Source organism: Mastigoproctus giganteus, chromosome 7, assembly GCF_048544385.1.
Source record: "Mastigoproctus giganteus isolate SK-2022 chromosome 7, ASM4854438v1, whole genome shotgun sequence".
In the NCBI taxonomy this organism is placed as follows: domain Eukaryota; kingdom Metazoa; phylum Arthropoda; class Arachnida; order Uropygi; family Thelyphonidae; genus Mastigoproctus; species Mastigoproctus giganteus.
Genome location: NC_143581.1, coordinates 215,987,782 through 216,009,114, shown reverse-complemented (window position 1 = coordinate 216,009,114; position 21,333 = coordinate 215,987,782). Strand labels below are relative to the sequence as shown.

General features: G+C 40.1%; 1 protein-coding gene across 1 annotated transcript in view; it reads right to left on the bottom strand.

Annotated features, from left to right (window-relative positions):
- Nucleotides 1-21,333, bottom strand: part of LOC150083677 (calcium uniporter protein, mitochondrial-like) — a 271,021-nt gene that overhangs the window by 215,478 nt on the left and 34,210 nt on the right. The gene's annotated exons all lie outside the window — the stretch shown is intronic.

The window sequence follows — 21,333 nt, the reverse complement described above, 5'->3', positions numbered from 1 at the left end:
CCTTTGTATAGGGCAATGGTCAGGCCACACCTTGAATACTGCGTACAGATCTGGAAGCCTCGTTTTAAGAGGGATGTAGAGTTGCTAGAATGAGTACAGAGAAGGGCAACAAGATTGGTGAGAGGAACAAAGGGTGCGCTTACGAAGAAAGGCATAAGTTCTGCAAGTTGCAGCATCTGTGGACTAGGCACCTGCGAGGTGATCTGATTGAGGTGTATAAGGCCTTGAATGGTTTGAGCAGGCTCAATGCTGACGGGATACTTCTGCTTGCTCAGATTAAGAACCCGAGGAGGGCATAGATTCAAATTGAGGAAAGACAGTTATAGAATAGATGTGCGGAAGTTTGCCTTTAGCCAGCGGGTAGTTGATTGCTGGAACAGACTTACATCTGTTGTTGTGGAAGTTGATAGCTTAAATAAATTAAATAAATTTAAGGCTGAACTAGACAGACATTTAGAGTGACCGATGGGTGAAATGGGAAGTTTTTTTTTTTTTTTGGCTGTGCTGTATAAGCTTGCTTTCTTGCATCATATGCCTTAACTAATGCTAATGCTAAAAATTAGTTAATGGATACGCTATATTTCAGGTGCGTTCGAAAATTTAACAATTTGTTTTATTAATAGAACTGAAAAGTAAATATAGTTGTCTTCTTATCAACTATTTACTACAATTATAACTTTGTAGAACACTTAATAAGACTATAGTTTTACGTTCTCCAGAATTATCCGCTCAGTTTAATTACAGCTGTATAATATATATTACTCTTCTCCCTTACACTCTTTTTAAAGTCTCTCTCTCTCTCTCTCTTTTTCTTGTGACCATGTATCAGAAACGACACGATGTTCACAAGTTTTACATAGCAGCGCTGTACGTATTAAAACTATGAATTTCTTTCTTTACATACAAAGAAAAAAGAAATAATAATTGGCGGATTTCTGTTTGTCTGATTTTAATGAAATGACCTGACAAATATTTTTAAAAGGTCCAAATTACATGAAAAGCTGTTCATTGGGAGTCGAGTTATTACATGCGGATGGACAGACATGGTCAAGGTGTCAAGGTGCGTTTGTTTTAATTGCGGTCTCCAGGGTTCCCCCTATATACTGATGGCCTCCGTAGCCGAGTGGTCAGGAGCGAGAGTGCAGTAACACACGCTCCTTGAGTAGACCGGGATTCAAGCCCCTGACTGCTAAATACTGTCGATCTGCCAACTCGCACTGGACCAGCGTGGCAGATTATGGTCCATTTCCCTCAGCATGAATTGTTGAGGAGGCTTCCATCCTGCAGTTGGTTGATAATGGCTGCAGTTTACCTTTTTTTTTTTTTTTTTACTGCTGTAGCATCTGAAAAGGCAAAAAAGCCAAGGCCGGCAAGTGTGTGTAAATATGTTCTCTGAGCAGTGCCAGAGCAGATCATGGAGTGACCTGTTCTTGCACTCGTCTTCGCACTGCCAGGGGTCAGGGGAGCAGGGGACGAATTCGCAGCCACGGACCGGGTGTCCCCTGACTCCCAACCTTGGCCACGAGGAGGCACGCCAGGGACAACTTTATTACCAGAGACACTTACTGGGGCTATCAGGCAAGCCTGGGAGCCCCAAGGTGTTTAGGGAAAGGAAGTGCAAATAAGAATGAGAAGTATGGGGATTGGAAGAAAAGGGAATAGAAAGTTGAATAGAAGATAAGGGAAAGAAGAATAGACATCCCCTGAAATAGAAGAGAAAAGTTTACAATAGTAAAAAGAAATAGTGTATAGTGAACTATATTCTGTTACATTTAAACTCTAATCTAAAGATACCTAGACATATTTGAATAGAGCTGTAAAACTAGCAACCAAACAGTATCAATGAAAATATATACAAGTCTAAAATCATATACAAGTCTACAGCCTATAACCTATTGCCATATGTCTTCAAAAGAAAAATATTCACAATAAATGTCAACAGCAAGAAAACATTAGTGTTTTCGACACTATCTTCTAGAACGAAGTTTCCTGAAAGTTAATATCTTTGGTCTTGTACTTGGTCTTTAAAATTCAATACATGTAATATATATCATTAACAGGACTTATTTTCCTGCAAAACATAGCCATTAACCTCTCATAAACACAAGATTCAATTTTCAACAACAATTCTTACGAACAACTTACAATAAAAGACCGAGTGAAACTCAGAGCCAAGAAACCCTTATAAACTTTTTGATGTAACACCTCATTAACATTTACAATGCATTTTCGTCTCCTAAACACACTATCAGCAAAATCAGAGAAATACAAGAAATTCTCCCTTGTTTCCACCAACCGTGGAAAATCAGAGGGACTATATACATTTGTCAAAATCTGAAGCTGATTTCTAACATCTCAATAGTGGTTACATTCTAGGATTAAATGATCGACCGTCTCAACAGCTCCACAAGCGCGTAGAGGCGATGCGTTCAATTCAAGTGCATTTAATTTAGAGTTTATACTCGCATGACCTGTAATCATAAATGTGACATTTAAGCCAGGACAAAACTATTTTAACTTCTTAGTGTATTCAAAGACATTAGGAATAAAACTATATGTAACCCTGCCCAAAAGAGCAGCATTCCATTCCAATTGCCAGTTTCTCATAAACTCAGATCTTAATCTAGAAACATCCTCCTTTTCAGATAAATCCATGTTCAATGTATAATTACCAGTATTAGCTGGGGTATCCCTTCTTCGGTGATATAATGGATACTGTAGTATTATTTCATAGTAAATAGGTATTCAGCCATTCAGAACCTGCAAACCACCCTCTGGAGGTGGCAAGAAGGAAAAAAACGCTGAGATTGGATAAGATATTTTTTCACCATACTATTAATCACCTTAAATTCCCATGCACCTGCCGCATAGCTTATGATAGGCAAAAATAAACGTTTTTAGTATAGCTTTAATATACTTGATTTTATACCCCAAACGTTTTTACTAATTTTAAGTATTTTCCCTGTTAAAGCCTTAATCTTCTTCAAAATATACTTTACATGTTTGAAAGAGAGTTTATGATCGAACATTACTCCAAGATATTTGTATGTTCTTTCTAGTTTGATACATTGATTTTTAAGTTTAACAACAGGCGGTCTGTTTAGATTTAAGTTGCCCTTAAGAAGAAGCTGTTCGTTTTGGGAACGGAAATAACTAGTTTGTGCATATTGCACCATGAGTTAAGGTCATCCAAAATGTTATTTGATTTTTGCTCCAATCTTGAGTTTCCCATTATCAAAAGGGCCAGGTCATCTGCTTAGATAATCTTTCTGACATTGTCATGATCAGAAGCTAGCCACGCATCAAGGACCACGTTCCAACATATTGGACCAAGTACGGCTCCTTGAGGGCAGCCACGAGTAACCGGTCTCATGACCGAGCAAGTGCCCGAGGAGACCACAAGGTTTCTGTTGTTGAAATAATCTGTAGCCAACCGGTACAAAGGAGCTGAGACCCCAGCCTTCCGGAACCTCACCAGGACACTTTGCCACCACAGGGTATCAAAGGCCCCTTTGAAGTACACGAAAAGACCGAGGACGTATTTAGAATTTGAAGCAGAAACAGTATTTATTGCCGCATTGATTGCGTCCGTAATAGTACACCTGCCCTTAGTGAAACCAAATTGAAAAGAAACACATAGGTTTCTTGAAGTATAATAATTTTTAAATCTTAATACAGTTAGCTTCTCTAGTACGTTCCCTAAAACGGGGAGAAGCGCGATGGGGCGATATGATGTTGATGCTTCCGCGGGTTTGTTCGGAGATTTAAGCAAAATTTTTTAAGTTTGCCAGCTTCCATGGCTCTGGGAAACAGCCAGCATTCATGAAAAGAAAATGCCAATGATATCACCAATATCATGAACTCCTGGGAAACAGGAGTTCATGATATTGGTGATAAGCCGTGGCCTCAACCTCCAAATCCTTTTGAGGACTGAAACCTCAACCAGATCTAACCCCGGACATTTTCCATCCCGCATGGAACAGATTGCATCAGAGACCTCATATGCTGTAAATGGATCCTCATTTGCGGGACCTGCATACAATAAATGTTGCATACGCATATCAGTTTGCTCTGTACATTCAGGGAATGAATAATCTTGATGAGTGATCCCATCGAGGATAGCATTCATAGTTTCTTGCCAAGATAATGTCTCTGTACAATTTAGTTTAATAATTGTCGAGAAGGTTTCAGCAGGGTGAATTTTTTCCGCGACGATCTTGTAGGCTAACCTCCAATGCTCATTTTCTGAACCAAATGCGTTCAGGTGAATTTTTTCCGCGACGATCTTGTAGTCTAAACCCAAGGCTCTTTTTTGAACCAAACGGTTCAGGAAAGCTAAGTGATTTTCTTTGTGGATGGTGTTAAAAATAATCTTTTCGCAGCCTTATACAGCTGTAGCAAAAGTGCAATTTCCTCTGCATCCCTGTTGCTTCTTCTAGCATGCTGATAGTCGCGCCTAGCAGATTTCAAGCCATTTCTTAAATTGGTCAATTTCCGTGTCCACCAAGGCACTGCATTTTCTTTTCTTTTCTTTTTAGTAAAACTCTCATTATAAACAGCAATTATTAGATTTGTTGTTTTCTCAACCTGCTGTAAAACATGTAAACATTCAAGACTTATAATGAACTCATCAGAAGCAGCAGAACAAATTTTTTGGTCGAATTGGCTCCAATCAACATTGCTTGTCTTAAAGTGTGGAAAATCATAAGTTGTTCTTGGACGACAAGAATCAGTTTTATACATTACATCAAAACTTATTACATTATGGTCACTACTTGACCATGATATATGAACTTGCCAATTTTGAATGTATTTTCCAAATGAACGATTAGAAAGTGTTAGGTCAATAAATGACTGCCCAGTAGAAGTAAAAAAGGTAGGAGGGTGACCTTGTGTATTCCATAAATTTAGATCTTTTGTGTGATTGAAATCTTCCAGCAGTTCTTCCTTCTGATTGGAGACAGGGCTGTTCCACATAGGAGAAGCAGCATTGGCATCAGTCAGTATGACAATTCTTTTTCCAGCAAGTCTAATCAACAAGTTTTCCAAGTAATTTAAGAATGGTTCAATGGGTTGCGTGTCCTGGCTACATCTCATGTACAAAGACACGAAAAATATCTGCCCGAACCATCCAAACTAGAACAAACCGCATAATTCGTGCAAAGACTATTGATTTTGGTGACGGTGATACCAGGATCAGCTACGACCAGGGCCGCTCACTCTCTGGCTACAGCGTTTTCTCCCACACACCTGTAACTTCAGTATTAGATTGGATTACAGTATTTTACAATTATTCGGTAAGCCCTCAATAACTCCTTTATAAGAGTATAACTCTTGAAGTCCTAAAATTTTGATATTCTGATCAGAAATCATTTTTGAAACGTCATTCATAACGGATAGGGCTCCCTGGAAATTAAGATGGAGGACTCTAGCACTACTATTGATATCATCTTGTGAAGAAGAGAATTTATTCATAATTCATAGTTTTCACCTGCCCTTGGGTCCTGAAGTACTCGGGGCACTTGGGATCCCTGTATGAGTGATCAGAACTTCGTTTTCTGCTTGACAATTCGGACATACAACTGGAGAGTTTTTGTTAGGGCAGTCATTAAACTGATGTCCTCGAGCACCACAGTGCCCGCAATTACTTTCTGTCTGACGGCAACGTGAAAACAACGTGACGCAACTGTAAAATCTTCTATACCATGAACGGACCAATTTAAATACACTTTATTATTTAACTCTAAAAATATCTTCCAAATAGCACCAGGAACCTCAATCACCCAGTGAAAATAATTTTTATTTTTGGATTTAATTTTAAAGCGAATTTTAACCTGTTCTTTCAGGTCCTTCTTAATATAGCCGGAATCAGAAAGATTTTTATCCAGCAAGTTTTCAATAAATTCCTGATCTAATGTGTCTTTCCCTACATCGTACACAATTATCGTTGGACAGGTTTTTTTGGGCAAATCAACATTTAAATTATGTTCTTTAAATTTTGTACATTTTAAGAGACTCCAGATCTTTGTTGCTGGCAGTCTAAATCAAGATACCACGATCTCTAACTTTCCGCACCGCTTTTATCTTAATTTGCTTCAACTCAGCCTTGAATTGCTTAGTTATCACTTTTTTTGACTTCCTCACTTGTTACATTCTGAATCTTGACCTGCCTTAACTATAATAACATGCCTTTGCTGAATACCCTTTGGAGCTGAAGTTTCTTCGCAACTGAAGTTTGTTCGCCCGTACCTTTCGCAGCCACACTGGCATAGGTGGCAGCATTAGGAGCACAAGACGCAATTTGTTTTGCTAGCTTACATTTGAGCTTATCATTTTCCGTGCTTAATTCAAAAACCAATTTTTCTATTGAGTTAAATATCTTTGTAACCTCAATAATCGTAACCTGTCATGCCACCCTTCAAAGTATCTAATAGACTATTTCTAAGAGCAAAAACATAAGAGGATTCTGCAGGTATGATTGATTCTTCAACCATACCTGCAGAACCCTCTTGGCCTGCAAAATTTGAATTATCCAGCTGTCCCTGAGCTGGTTCCAATCTCGGAAACTGTTTGCCAAAAATATCATCTAGCTGGTTGAAAGGCTGTTGGAAATCATGTAGCCCTGCCTCCAGAACTTCTAGTAGAACTGTGCACGATAGACAGTTTAAACAAGTTATCATCAGTTATCTTTAATAGACAAGCTATCACCAAAACACTGAGTAGCTTGTTATTTGTTATTTGGTTTTTAGGAGTATTAGCAACTAAGGCCATATTGCTCCGGGGATATGCGGTGGTCATTCCCTGACCTTTCCGCATCCTCCGTATTTGGTGGGCACGAGCTCGAACCCCGGTCTAATCAAGAAGCGTGTGCTACGCACTGCTGATCCTGCCCACCTGGCTACGGAGGCGCCACTGAGTAGCAGAAAATCCTCAAGAACAGATCTGTATAGTTATCACCAATATCCGGCCAACTATACAACAGGGTGGACCTCAAGACCCCTTAATTAAGTTGTTTAGCAAATAAATTGAATATAAAGAATTACTACAAGGTATCCATTAAGTTTCACCAACACAAAATTGCATGTCGCTATACTTCCCCAAAGGAAAACGTTGATAAAACTTGGATGAAAAATCACACAAAACAGAAAAAATCTGAAGTTTGCAATTTTATATCTCACCAACCGTCAAATAAGGGGCGCTCGAAAAACTCACAAAAATAAGTAATTGTGCAATTTATCCAAAATATTAGTAGCACGCCAGGAAGTCCTACCGGGAGCTCACCAAAGAGACTCAAAGTTTTGCCCAAAAGAAGCCCAAAAAGGCAAATTTGAAAAATTGCTAAATATCAATAATTTTTTATTGATATTTTTAATATAGGAACGAGTACCAGGGGCCTTAACCTAAGCCATATAACCATAAAATCCACATTTATATCCATAATAAACATTCTGTAATGCAAAGCCAATATTTTCTCTATAACTATATATTTCACCTCAATGTCAGTTTAATACACTTGGTGGCCTCCACACAAAATGGCAGCCTCCTAAATGTAAAACCTGCCAGAATTAACGCGCAGAGACGCTGTAAGTATAAACTGGTGTTCAAAAAAAGTGCATCACGTAGGATTTTCACATTTCTAACCCTTTTTCGCGATGCTATGTTACATTAATGACTAGCATCACAAATATAAACAAAAGATATTTATTAATATCTTTTTTTAATTACTTAGCAAAGCTAAGTAATATTTGACATGTGCTCTCAAAATATTTCAAAATGAGCATTTGCAACCTTTATACAACAGTTTTGGTAAACACGACAATTATGACTGAAATGTTATCAGAAGCCCTCAGTTTGCTTCAGTTTATCATCTTAAATGGAAAACAAAATGAAAAGTTCACCAGGTGCAAACTAATATTTACTTGAACCGCCTCTGGTCCTGATGACAGCAGCATACCGTCGAGGCATTGACACGATCAATTTCTGAATATAATCAACTGATAGTTCGCAGTTCCAAACACGAATTATGGCTTTCACGAAGGGTCTTTGGTTTCTTTCTGGCAACTGAAGATTCCACACGATGCCAACAGTTCTCTATAGGATTCAGGTCCCGGCTGTTTCCTGTTCAGCTAAGAGTTGTAATGGACCGTTCTTCCAACCATTTTTTCACCTGTAACAAATGTAAACACATTATTGTCGAACCTGTAATGCAGAAATGAAGCTAAAGTAACTACAGAAGCGCCTACTTACACTTTTAGCCCGATGACAAGAAGCAGAGTCGTCCTGAAAGGTGCAGTTACTTGGCAGGTTGAAAGGGTCTCTAATGGTTGGCAGCAATTTGCCTTCCAATATAGCCAGGTATCTATTGACATTTACGGAACCTTTTATAAACTGCAGGTAATAACCTACTCCGCGATACGAAATGCACCCCCATATCATTTGGCTGGTAGGGAATTTCACTGTAGGCACCATACAGTCTGGATGGTATTCTTCACCACGTCTACGGCGAATCGTTTGTCTCCCATCAGAGCCATGCAGGTTGAATTTCTTCTCACCCGAGAAAAATAACTGACGTCCACTGCTCAGGGGTCCATTTGACATGCTCCTTTCACCGAAATAATAGGGCCTTTTTCATTTTTTGTGTGAGGAGGGGCTTCTTCTTAGGACGACGCGCCTACAAGTCCATTTTTGAAGAGGTCTTCTGACTGTTGCTGATCTTGCTGCCACTTCTGTATTTTCTTCCCATTCTCTTTTCAGCTCAGACAAAGAAGCTTTACGGTTTTTAAGGTATAAGCGCTTCAAAACGCGGTCCTGTTTTGGCGTAGAGACTCGTTTGCGTTCGGTTCCTTTTTTCCTATCAGTAGAACCAGTATCCTTGAGTTTAGAAAGAAATCTACTTACTGTCGACTGATTACAAGATACTCTATAAGCAGTATGACTGGAAGAACATCCTTCCTCACGTAAAGCAACAATAGCACTTTTTCTTCGTGGCGTCAACTGCACGTAACTCGCCATCCTCACACACGCAAGGAATGACTGGAACTCTTGCAGAGCGTGCTTATATAGCTGAAAGTAAAAGCTGATGCAATATTACGTCATCACCTACGCGTGTCAATCTTATCTGATGCAATCTGTAAGAAATATTGCCATATACTTACGTTATTCGGACGACAATTACAATTTTAAGGGGTGATGCACTTTCTTTGAACACCAGTGTATGTATGTATCCATATTTGCAAAAGCAGAACTCAAAATATGCTAAGACAATATACAAGTTTGGCCATTAGTATTTCACATTCACTGTGATGTCATGACAATATGGCAGCCTCCTGTAAGTAAAATTGCGCCAAAAGTACGCGCGTTTACGCCATTACAGTTGAAACTGATGAAGAAGGCAAGATGGCTGTCTTAACTATTAAGACCATAGTATTCTGCATTTAGCTAACAACTACCAAAAAAAAAAAAAAAAATATATATATATATATATATATATATATATATGTATACACGCGAACGCATCTAAAAAATGAAATGAATATGAATCTTAATGCGTACAGTCTATAAAATAGATGTAGATCTTGATAAATGCATTTTACTTTAAATAAACATTTCCTAATTTTATCGTTTTATTGTAGTGTACACTTTCATAAAATTGTAAGCATTTCTTTTAGTATTTACACAAATGTATTCACTTGTGTAAATTGTGCAATTTACACAAGCTGATTGATCAATGTGAACAGTCATGATTTTTTAAGAAAATGGAAAAATCGTATCAATCAAAAGATTTTTCCGGTTTCGTGAATCCAGTTTTTTGTCTTTATGTTAGCTGCGGTCGTTTCAATCATATGAAAACTTCCTCTTGTAGCCGTTATTCAAACAGTTTCTGAATTTTTGCTACCGGCTGGCTATGAAAAAATCTGCATATCATTCCTTCGTTGAAGCGCTCTTTTCAAAAGTCCATCTTCTTAATTTCTTGTTTGACTGCATGGACATCGAATCTACCACCTTCGATTCCTGTAGCAAGAATAGCACAGTCCTGGACAAAGGTCAGCAGTACGCATTGTGCTCTTAGTTCATTTCTATGCTTATTAACATTTTCAATTTATGATTCTTCCATTCTTCTTGGACACAGGTTTGTTGGTTAGCTTGGCTTGTTATTAGTACGTTCTACTGTTTTAGCTGAATTCGTTTGTTGAAGAGTTTATAAGAGTAGCGGTCACATAAGTGCACCGTCCCACATTGCAAGTTAATGTTTCCTTAAAATGGTAGAATTATGGGCCGGTTTTAGAAACCAATCAGAAAAACATTTGAAACGCTGCCTCACTTCGGAAAGAAATGAGGTGCAGTGCAGTAAAGTTTTGCTTAACGTTAGTCAGAGTAACTTAAATTAGCCCCTTTAAGATTATTCACTTGATTTCGCATTCGAGGCTTATTTTTAGCAATCACAGGAAACGCTTAAAACCGTTGTACTCCTACTGATGACCTTTAAAGGAACGGGATGATGCCCAAGAGGTCTTTCTAAGGTATACAGTGTACCGTTAATACTTAGGAAATTTTATCTCCAGCATACATCACAGTGAAACTACAGACAAGCAGCAGTTTAATACGTTTTTACACTTCACAGTGAAATTTCACTGAATTCTCTTAATATTTTGTTAGGGTATTTTATTTTAATGATGTTTTTAAGAAGAAAAATGAACATAAGGGTTATCCTCACTTCAGAAACAATTTTGCTTAAGATTAGATTGATCTGTTGTGATTATACTGTCCATGTCAAACTTTCTGATAAACCTGAACTAATACTTGGGGACTGAACTATTATTTGGAAAATGATGAAGCTTACCAGCTATTCGGATGGCTGTCTGTCGAAGTAGACTCGATCTTACTGTATACAACGATTCTAACGCTTCTGCAACCTCTGGAAGTATTTTTGATAGGCTTCTTTTGGAATTCCTAATACACTGGTGTGCAAAACTTAAGGACCAGTTAGGTTTTCACCTGTAGCTTCTCATAGGAGTGGCTTGGATATGGGAAAAGCATACCCAAAGGAACCTTGTGAGGTACAGAAATGATGAAGGAAACAACACCGACACAACGGAAACAAAACGGTACAGAGGGACTTTATTCAAAAATGGCAACATAGCACTGGCTACCATGATACCGATACATCACTGCCAAAGATGGAACAAAGGGAAGAGGTGGTCCTCAATAGGAGATATGGCCACCCCTAATGTCGATGCAAGCTTTGCACCGCCTGTCCATACTTAGAACAATGTTGTTGATACGTTTTTGCGGTAACATCGTCCATTCCTCTGTCAGCGCCATCTTCAGCTAGTGAACATTTTCTGGTGGGTGTGGACGTGTCGCTAGGCGTCTCCCCAGAGCGTCCCATATGTGTTCGATGGGATTTAGATCGTAGAACGGGCAGGCAGGCCAATCCATACAAACAATGTATTCACTTTCCAAAAGCATATCAACAGCTGCAATGCGATGGGGTGTGGCGTTATCATCCATAAACACGAACTCGGGGCCAATGGCACCTCGGAACAGACGCACATGGGGAAGGATTACCTCAGTACAGTAGCATGCACCGGTTACAGTACCGCCTTCCAGTATCTGGAATTGTGTATGTCCATCCAAGATAACGCCTCCCCAGACGAGAACACCTCGACCGCCATATCGATCCCTTTCAATGATGTTTGCGGGGTGATACCGTGTGCCAACCTCTGCCAGATTTGCTGACGTCCAGAATCGCTGCTGTCCAGTCCTTGTGTTCGATGCACCGCTGTAAACGGTGTCTCCGATGGGCAGGTGTTAAAGGGACACAGCGTACTGGCCATCGGGCAAACAGTCCACCCTTGTGGAGTCGCCTGGCCACAGTAAACCGCGATATCCTGCGTCCTGTGCTCCTGTGCAGCTGGTTTGCAATGGATTCCGCTGTCTAGTGTCGGTCTCTCTTGGCCTGTAGGAGTATATAGCGGTCATCACTGGGCGTTGTTTTTCATGGACGACCACGACTGGTCCTTCGAACAGCTGTATCTGTCGTTCTGAAGGCCGACCACGCACGTGAGACGATGCTATGGGCGATACCGAACTCTGCAGCCACACTCCTCGCACTTCGACCTTCGTCGAGCTTCCCAATTATTCAATCCCGGGTAAACTCAACTAGATGTTGTCTACTGGCCATTTCGTTGTCTGTAGCACTGTATGAAACCAATCGAACGTCTGTAACAATCGTGCTCACCATTTGGTAATTTGCATATAACTACTGAACTGCTGCTTTTATCTGTTTATATGAGCTCTCTCATCACGATTCAAATTTTTGCATGTGCACCAGCTTTCTACTAAACGGCCACAGTTATGCAAATCGCCACAGGCTGTTTCGTTTTTGGTGTTGTAACCTTTAGAACTAGTGTTGGTCCTTACGTTTTGCACACCAGTGTAGTTCCTGAGAGGCGTTCTGAATAATTTCCTCAGTTGTTGCAAATCTGAAACCTCTCAAGTGGGGCTTTAGGCTTGGGAAACAAACAAAATTTAAAAAAAAAATAAATTTAACAGGAAGTGAAATATGGTGAGAATGGCAGATGGGAGACTACAGTGATGGAGTGCTTCACAATAAATTCTTAAATGGAAAGCGCCGAGTGTGTAGGGGCATTGTCATGATGCGATCACCTATGGACAGCTAGTGGTCGAACATTAGAAAACGTTTTCTCCCGAAATGGTGGGGTCGTGAGCCTAAATTCAAAGCAGAATTGGATGGCTACCTTGTGACAGTAGTATGAATATTCTGTTTTGTTTTATATTGTTTTTTTATTTTATTGTTATTATTTTGTCAGATGCAGAAAAGTCCACTTCCTAACATCATTTGGCATTACTAATAATAATTTCTAATTCCTTGAACCCATTTTCTCCAAACGGTATCGTTCGCTCAATCGCTGTAGAACTATTTTGTAGTATTTCTGCTCCACTGACCATGCGGAAAAAATTGATAAGGAACAATGCTTGTGAGTTAAAAAATTCGATAAGCTTTTTTTTTTTTTGGCTTTGGAGAAAGTGTCGACTTCCAGTGAGAGGACATGGCCTTTGTTTCTGGCTCATAGCCATACACCCACGATTCGTCACCAATAATCACGGACGAAACAAATTGCGGGTTTATAGTACATTGATGAAGATCCTGACATGCAGAACTCGCCGCTTTCTGTAATCATCAGTGAGAATGCGAGGCACAAACTTGGTAAGCGTCACATTCCCAAATCTTGTGTTAAAATTGATTGGCATATTCCATAAGAAATAACAATTTCACTAACAACTTTGTGGCCAGTTAAACTTCGATCAGATTTCGAACAAGAATGATGAAATCTTTGGTTTTCGAAATTAAACGGCGCCTAAAGCCAGGATCATCTTTAACGGACAAGCAGTCCTCTTTAAACTTTGCGAGCCACTAAAAACTCTTCAAACGACTCATAGTAGCTACTCCGAAAATGTTTTTATCATTTCATTGGTTTCTTTTGCGCTTTTTCCTAATTTGAAACTTCATTTGACACAAATGCGCTGTTAGGTAAAATCGCTCATTTTAAAATGCGGCGAAAAGCATAAAACTCCTTCGATTAAACACATGTTAATTCGCACTGACTACTTTTAAACGGTAGTTTCATGCCTAGATGAGCCACTGAACATGGTCACCACCAAAAAGCTCCCCAGAAGTGAAGTGATTCCATCCACAAAGACCCCTTTTGTAACTACGACCACGAGTTGGCACGCATCGATAAATAACATATGTACTTGATGTAATATTCAAACAGCCAGCTGCTCCAGCCACTCCGCAGCAAATACATTTGTGCGAAGACAACAAAAGCTACACCACGCAACAGCAGGAGCCTCCGTTCACAGCCGAAGTACTCAGTATCGCAGCATCAAGACTGGGAGACAGAAAATCACAGGGACTAGACTTACAGGAACTGGAAATTGTGAAAAAGGTGGCGGAGTACAATCAAGAGCTTCTCCTTAATTTCTTTAACCATTGTCTACAGCGTGGATGGTCCCCAACAGACTGGAAAATGGCGAACATCAGGCTAATTTTGAAAAATTCTAGAAAACCCCATGACCAACTAGATCCTATAGACTTATCGCTCTCCTGTCAGTAATAAGCAAGTTGTTTGAGCATCTTCAAAGACAAAGAATAGAAATATATTACAACAATGTCAACTTACTGTCCCCAAATCAATATCGATTCATAAAGGTTCGTTCCATTGTTGACGCTCTGGAGAACATAATTGAGGGTGAAAAGAGTACGGGCAGAAAATATTTTTTAGCCATCTCAGTGGACTTTGCCGGGACGTTTGACGCACTCTGGTGGCCAAGCGTCCTCGGCAGACTCCGTACAACAAATCTCCCTATCAACCTGTACAAATGCATAAAAAAATTATCTATCACAGTGAGCATAACCGTCAGGACACCGTATAGCAAAGTTACGCGTCAAATCTACATAGGGTGTCCACAGGGCTCTGTCTTGGGCGCCCCTACTATGGAACATCGTACTTGAGTTCCTGAACATAAACCTGCAGCATATCCAGTCTCAAGCATATGCAGACGACTTAGTCCTTACCATTGCCGCAGATACTAGATCGCAATTGGAAGCCGCAGCAAATAGAGCACTCCCCCACTTTACAGGACTGGGCTTAGCACAATGACCTGGAAAAATCACCAGTAAAGACAAATTCCATCCTACTTAAAGGCTCTCTGAACGTAGCGAGGCCACCACAAATCAAAGTACAAGGGAGAACTATCCGGTTAACAACCGAGATGAGATATCTTGGAGTGATCTTGGATAGGAACCTATCTTTCACACCACACCTGAAATATCTACATACCAAGATTCGAAAATATACTGCACTCGTGGTAAGAATCGCACGTCGGGACTGGGGATTAAAGCAACGCGCGCTCACCCTCTTCTATAAGGCTGTGTTAACCCGATAATTACCTGTGCATCCAATATCTGGTTTTCAAAGGCCACCACAGCAATTAACAAGAGGAACTTGACTCGATTCAGCGCGTCATCCTGCTCACCATCACCCGGGCCTGCTGCACGGTCAGCACCCATGCCTTGCAAGGGCTGGGCCAGTTCTAGAAATAATCAGATGTGGTTTGCTTTATATGCTTTCCAATGGTAAAGCCATCTCCTGTCTGTATTTTACCACCGACCCCTCAAATGACGTCAAGACCGAGAAGAAGCGCCTCACTGCATACTTGCAGCAGGTCTGGTAGGCTAGGTGGACACACTCTACAAAAGGTAGGCTAGGTGGACACACTCTACAACAGAAAATTCATACCTACAATAGCAACAGTATACCTGAAATCTCCCACATGGTTCTCCACTGGCGTCACCTTTTTGTTAACTGACCATGGATCTATCAGAGGAAAGTTCACTGCACTCGGGATCACCGAAAACCCACAATGCCTCTGTGGTTCCCTTGAAAGTTAGGACCACCTGATGTACGAGTGCGAAATATATGAAGACTTGAGATGCCTCCTTCTAACTAGGATATATTATCTTCCTAAAAACCAAGAACAGCACATCCTCGAAAGAGAAGAAGACTCTATCGCCTTTACGCGCTATGCATACGATTTATTCGCACGACAGAACACCCTACCATGGATATAGTCACTATTTGAATCATCATCTAAATTCTAAACCAAGAGAAGACAACCACTTATATTTTGGGAATCAATGCAGAGGCCTACCAGCAAATGAGACTACACCACCACCACCAAATCTGAGAAGATCCAGTATAAGGCAGCCACAGCTGCATTCATATTTATATCCCTACTGACACAGATCACCAGACTTTAGCTACCGCACCACTGAAATTGATATCACGACCGGACCTGAATGAGAAGAGTAAGATGATTGTGCCAAATGGCGATCGCGCTTGTGCTCCCTTGCATGGAAACTTTTCTCCCACTTCCATCCCCTATTTTTGCCTGATGGATGCATTCCATTGTACCTGGGGGATGCCTTCTTCTTCACCCCAGGTAGAAGTAAGCTTCTACCTGTTCCCCCCTTTCTTGACTCTAAAGTCTACACACTCTAACTTCTTTTTTTTATATATATATTGGTCTCTGTCAGCTTAGGCGATCCTGGCAGAGACTAGCCAGAGAATAATGGGCAGCCTGGCTACTTCCTAGCGGTGTGTGTGTGCGGGCAACGTGGGGTCCCACAAGGGGCCCTGCGGCCAAATGCCAGGACACCCAACAGAACCCAACACAATACTACGTATTCAACATAGAACATTTTTCTGGCATTTACAGTAGTTCTGTATTTCTGCACAGTGTACATATGGCGCAGATGTGGGAAACCACAGGCGGCGTCTGACCCTAATACTATGCACACAATGAACATGTTGGGACAAGTCGAAACTAGTTCAGATACTTCAATTTCAAGATAGAAATCATCTTCCCAGAACCTTTTCATCATGTCTCGTACACTAAATTAATTATTAGCACTTCTTAGGATCTTGTAAACCAACGGATAAATCTCTTGTGACTTGATACTTTCTTCACGATGATATTTCCTACAGCTTTAGTTTAGTGTATCGGAAACTCTCGTTTCGCGATGAAGGTAGATATAAATCAGTAACTCTCCATTAGTAAAACAATGATAACGTTCAAACCAATTTCTCAAGTTTCTGTTGAAGAATAAACTGTTTACCTTTTTCCAGGGTATGAGACTCTATTTTCCCTTGTTCATAAAGCGTAAACTTTATGAGTTTACCTTCTTCCATCTCAAAGAGATCTGATACAGTTCTTTTCATTTTCTTCTGGGAGATTCTTCAAACCATCTAATTTCCAGTAGATAGCTATTGCATCATTAGCAATGTAACCTTAATCATTCACGCATGAATATATGCTTAAAGAATATCGACATTTATTGATCGTTGTAGCTCAAAGCAAGTTAAAAGGACGAAACTAAAATTAATAAAAACATTACAGCAATGCATGAAACTTAATTACCCACCAGGCCATACTTTTCATATTCATTTGTTAAGTTGTGTATAATCGTTATTAAGCTCTACTGCCATACAACAATAGTGAAGCGATAGATCATGATTTATATATTTAGGAAACTGATAACAAAAAAAAATACTAGCTCATCAAAAGGGCAACCACTTCATTTGCGCGAACTGAGAACATTTATTTTTTGCGCATCTGCCATATTGCCTATTCATTCCTCCAATAAATGCATGGCAGCAAACATAATATCCAGTTCTTCAGATATAATTATGAAGTTTCATTAAAATCCATATACAGTATACGGTATATAGATTTTAATGAAACTTGGGATTACTCAATAAATATTTCTAAAAGATATAAATATAAAATTTCATGAGAACCCGTAGTACAGTGGGATCGAGTAGTTACATGCGGACAGTCATTGAGACGACAATAAACGCTCTAGGCATATGCGAATGCGCCTACTAAGCAGTCCATAAATAATTTAAAAACAATTACCATTGTTTCAACTAATTTTTGATATACAGACGTAATGTCTGTATTCAAACAAAACAAATATTGATTTCTTATAAACTAAGTATTTATATTAAAAAATACACTGAGTGATCACTGAATTATGACCACCTACCTAAAACTTCGTAGGTCCTCTTTTTGCCCTCAGTACAGCAGCTATCCGACGTGGCATTGATTCAACAAGATGTCGGAAGCGTTCGGGAGGTATGGCCAACCAAGCTGTGTGTAATGCTGTCAGCAATGCAGGTATGGAGGTGATTGGTGTATCCAGACGCCTGATATGCCTTTCCATAGTGTCCCACAAGTGCTCTATGGGATTGATATCGGGGGAGTTCGAAGGCCAATCGATATGCTGGAAGTCAGAACTGTGTTCCTCAAACCATTACTGCACAACAAGTGCCCAATGGCTCGGCGTATTGACATCTTGGAAGACACCATCGCCATTCGGGAAAACGTGTAACGTAGCGGGATGCACACAGTCAGCAAGCAGTTGACGATAGCGGAGACCATTAATACGGTGTTCGACATGCACCAGGGGTCCAAGTTCCTGCCAGTGAAACATGCCCCACACCATACAACCGCCTCCCCCTGCCTGCACTTTTGATACCATGCATGATGGATGAAGAGCCTCATGTTGTTGACGCGAAATCTGTACACCACCATCCACGGTGTGGAGTAAATAACGTAACTCATCCGACCAGCACACCTTCTTCCCGTCTTCTAACGTCCAACTTGCATGCTTTTTGTACCAGGCGAGTCTTTTACGCCGATGAACCTTGGTTAGGAGAGGATGCCGTAGGGGTCGTCTGTTGGTATAGCCCATACGTCCGAGCGTGCGATGCATGGCCATGCCAGATATTGTTCCGGGTTGGCCCATGTTGTATTGGGTAGTCAACTCTTCAACAGTGCTGTGCCTGTTCGCCTGTACGAGTCGTCGGACCCGGCGCTCACCTCTAACATCAACCTTTCGCTGACCTTTCCAGTTTTGCCGTCGGGTCGTTGTTTGACCATTTTGACGCCAGTCCTGGTACACTTTAACAACGGCGGCTCTCGAACACCCCACCAATTCAGCCATTTGGGAAATCGAGGCATCAGCTCGTCGAGCATCCACAATCTGTCCTTTATCAAAGTCCGATAAATCCTTCCTTTTACCCATCACGCTCGGAATTTTACTACCTACTGAACCACTGACACCTTAACTATGCTATATAGGTCGACTAACTGCGCACTCTCGTACCTCACCTAGTCAGCGGGTCGCATTTAGTTTTTATAGGGGTGGGGTGGTCATAATTCAGTGATCACTCAGTGTATGCTAAAGCAAAATTACTTTCATCCTTGGGCAAATTTTCCCCCAGAAATACGAGTAAACGAGAATACTACAGTATAACATTTTATGCTTTAGAGAATCGCTACACTTCAAGACATTGAGAAGTAGCTACGATTCAATCAAAGATTCCTCTAGGATTGACGCAAATGGTAGAAATGGGCTTCCGCTAAAAGTAAGAAAGAAGCATCTACACGGAAATTGAAAGAACAGATGCTATGGAGGTTTAAAAGGAAGGGGAAGGGAATGAATTAATCCCAACCAGCTGGAGTAGATGACAGAGCGAAAAGGTTCTGAATTTAGAATAGGTCGAGTACCTAAAACAATATCCTGTGTAATCTCCCAGTGGGAGATTACACAGGATATTGTTTTAGGTGGCAAACGCCAGCACATTGGAAAAAAGGCCTAAATTTCCTGACTTCAGCGAAGAGGATAACTGTATTTTAACATAAGGCCACTACAGACTGATCAGGTTTACGTGCTATTCATGATTATCTAATATTGAATAAAAATTGCACTAAGAAGGGATCTATCTAGATGACGCCTTTTAAATTAAAGATGTTTGACCTATCCTCCTGCAAACAAGATATAGCATATATAGATTGAAGTTCATTAATTGATTTTTCGATTCAGTCCTCGCATATAAGAAAAATAAAATGCATTTATTCCACATTGGAAATGATACAGAACTTCCTTGTGCAAAAATAGTTTAATTGTTTACTTCACTTTGGAAACACTCTTTCCTTAATACAAGAGATAATTGAACTCTATATTTTGGCTCAGAAGAAATAGCCATATGAAGAGAACAGAATTCATTAAATATTCGGCATCCCTGTAAATTATTCTGCCTTTTCCAATCCATTGGAATGCCAGGGAGTGTATTGAACTGTTGATGTCAATTATGAGGGCATCTTTTGACTTCGGAGAGATTCCTTTAGATTAGAGAAATGCCAATGTTACGGCAATACATCAAGGCGGTTTTAAGAGTGAAGTTGATAACTACAGACCGGTTAGCCTGACTTCAATGATAGGAAAAAACTTAGAGGCAATGATTAAGAGTGCACTCCGGAGACATTTAGATAGATATTGCATTCTGTAGAGCGCAATATGGTTTTGTTACAGGAAAATCATGTATAACTAACTTAGTAGGCTATTTTCACACAGTTACTTCTGAGCTAGATGTACATAGTTCATTTGAATTTTAGCAATGCATTGGATTCAGTCCCTCATGAAAAGGTTACTGTATAAGCTGGAACATGTTGGGATTACTGGAAAGATTCTAAGGTGGACTGCTGAGTGGTAGGGCAGAAATTCAGAGGGTTGTGATCAGTGGATATTCTTCAGATTGGTGTAATGTCAGGAGTGGAGTCCTCCAAGGATTGGTTCTTGGACTACTGTTGTTTCTCATTTTCATAAATGACATCGACGAAGGAATAGAAGGCGTGATGTCAAAATTTGCAGATAACGTAAAGATTTGTAGAATAGTTAATGATCAATACCAAACAGTGCTCCTTCAGGATGACTTGAACAGGCTTCAAAATTGGTCGGAAAAGTTGCATGTTTTAATACAGCAAAATGCAAGGTCTTACACTTGGGGAACAGCAACCTCAAAATTAATTATACACTGGGATTGAATTAAAAACAGTAAAACATGAAAGGGATCTGGTTGTTACGATATGGGCAGATAAGAAGTTAGCTGAGCAGTATAGACAGGCAGCCAGGAAAGCCAATGGTGTCATATAGACGATTAATCGAACAACATACTACTGTAGAGATAGGGAGGTCATAATCCCACTGTATAATGCAATTGTAAGACCATATTTTGAATACTGCGTCCACGTATAGAGACCTCATCGGGAAAAAAAGACATTGAGCTTCTTGAAAGCCTCCAAAGCCAGAAAACTCTCTTGGTGAGATCGGAAAATGGGTGACTGTACGAGAAAAGACTCCTATTATGTTGTCTACAGAGCTTGGCAGCTACGCACCTCAGAGGTGACCTGATTGAGGTTTATAAAGCTCTGAGCGGGGTTATTAAAATAGATGAAGGTGAAATTTTCATTCTTATGAAGAATTCCAGAACTAGGAGCCATAAATTCAAATTACAGGGAAAGAGGTTTAAACTATATTGTAGGAAGTTTTCTTCTTTTAGTCAGCGAGTCATTGATTGCTGAAATAAGTTGCCTTTCGCAAATAGTTGAGGCTGACAGTTTGAAGAAATTTAAAGGTCAACTGGATAGATACCTATGTGAGGAGGGAACAAAATTTGTATTTTCTTATCTACTTTTTTATTTTTAGCCGGTGCAGCAAAAGCCTGTGGCTTGCTTGCACTATATGGCTAGCGAATACTGTTGCTATTACTAAATAAGGTTACGTTTCCCTAGGTTATATACCAATGGGCATCAATTATCCGAATTTTCAAATATCCGAACTTATAGTCTGCGCGTGCAGCACAGTGCGTCGCCACCATCATCCCTGCACCAGGTGGTTAA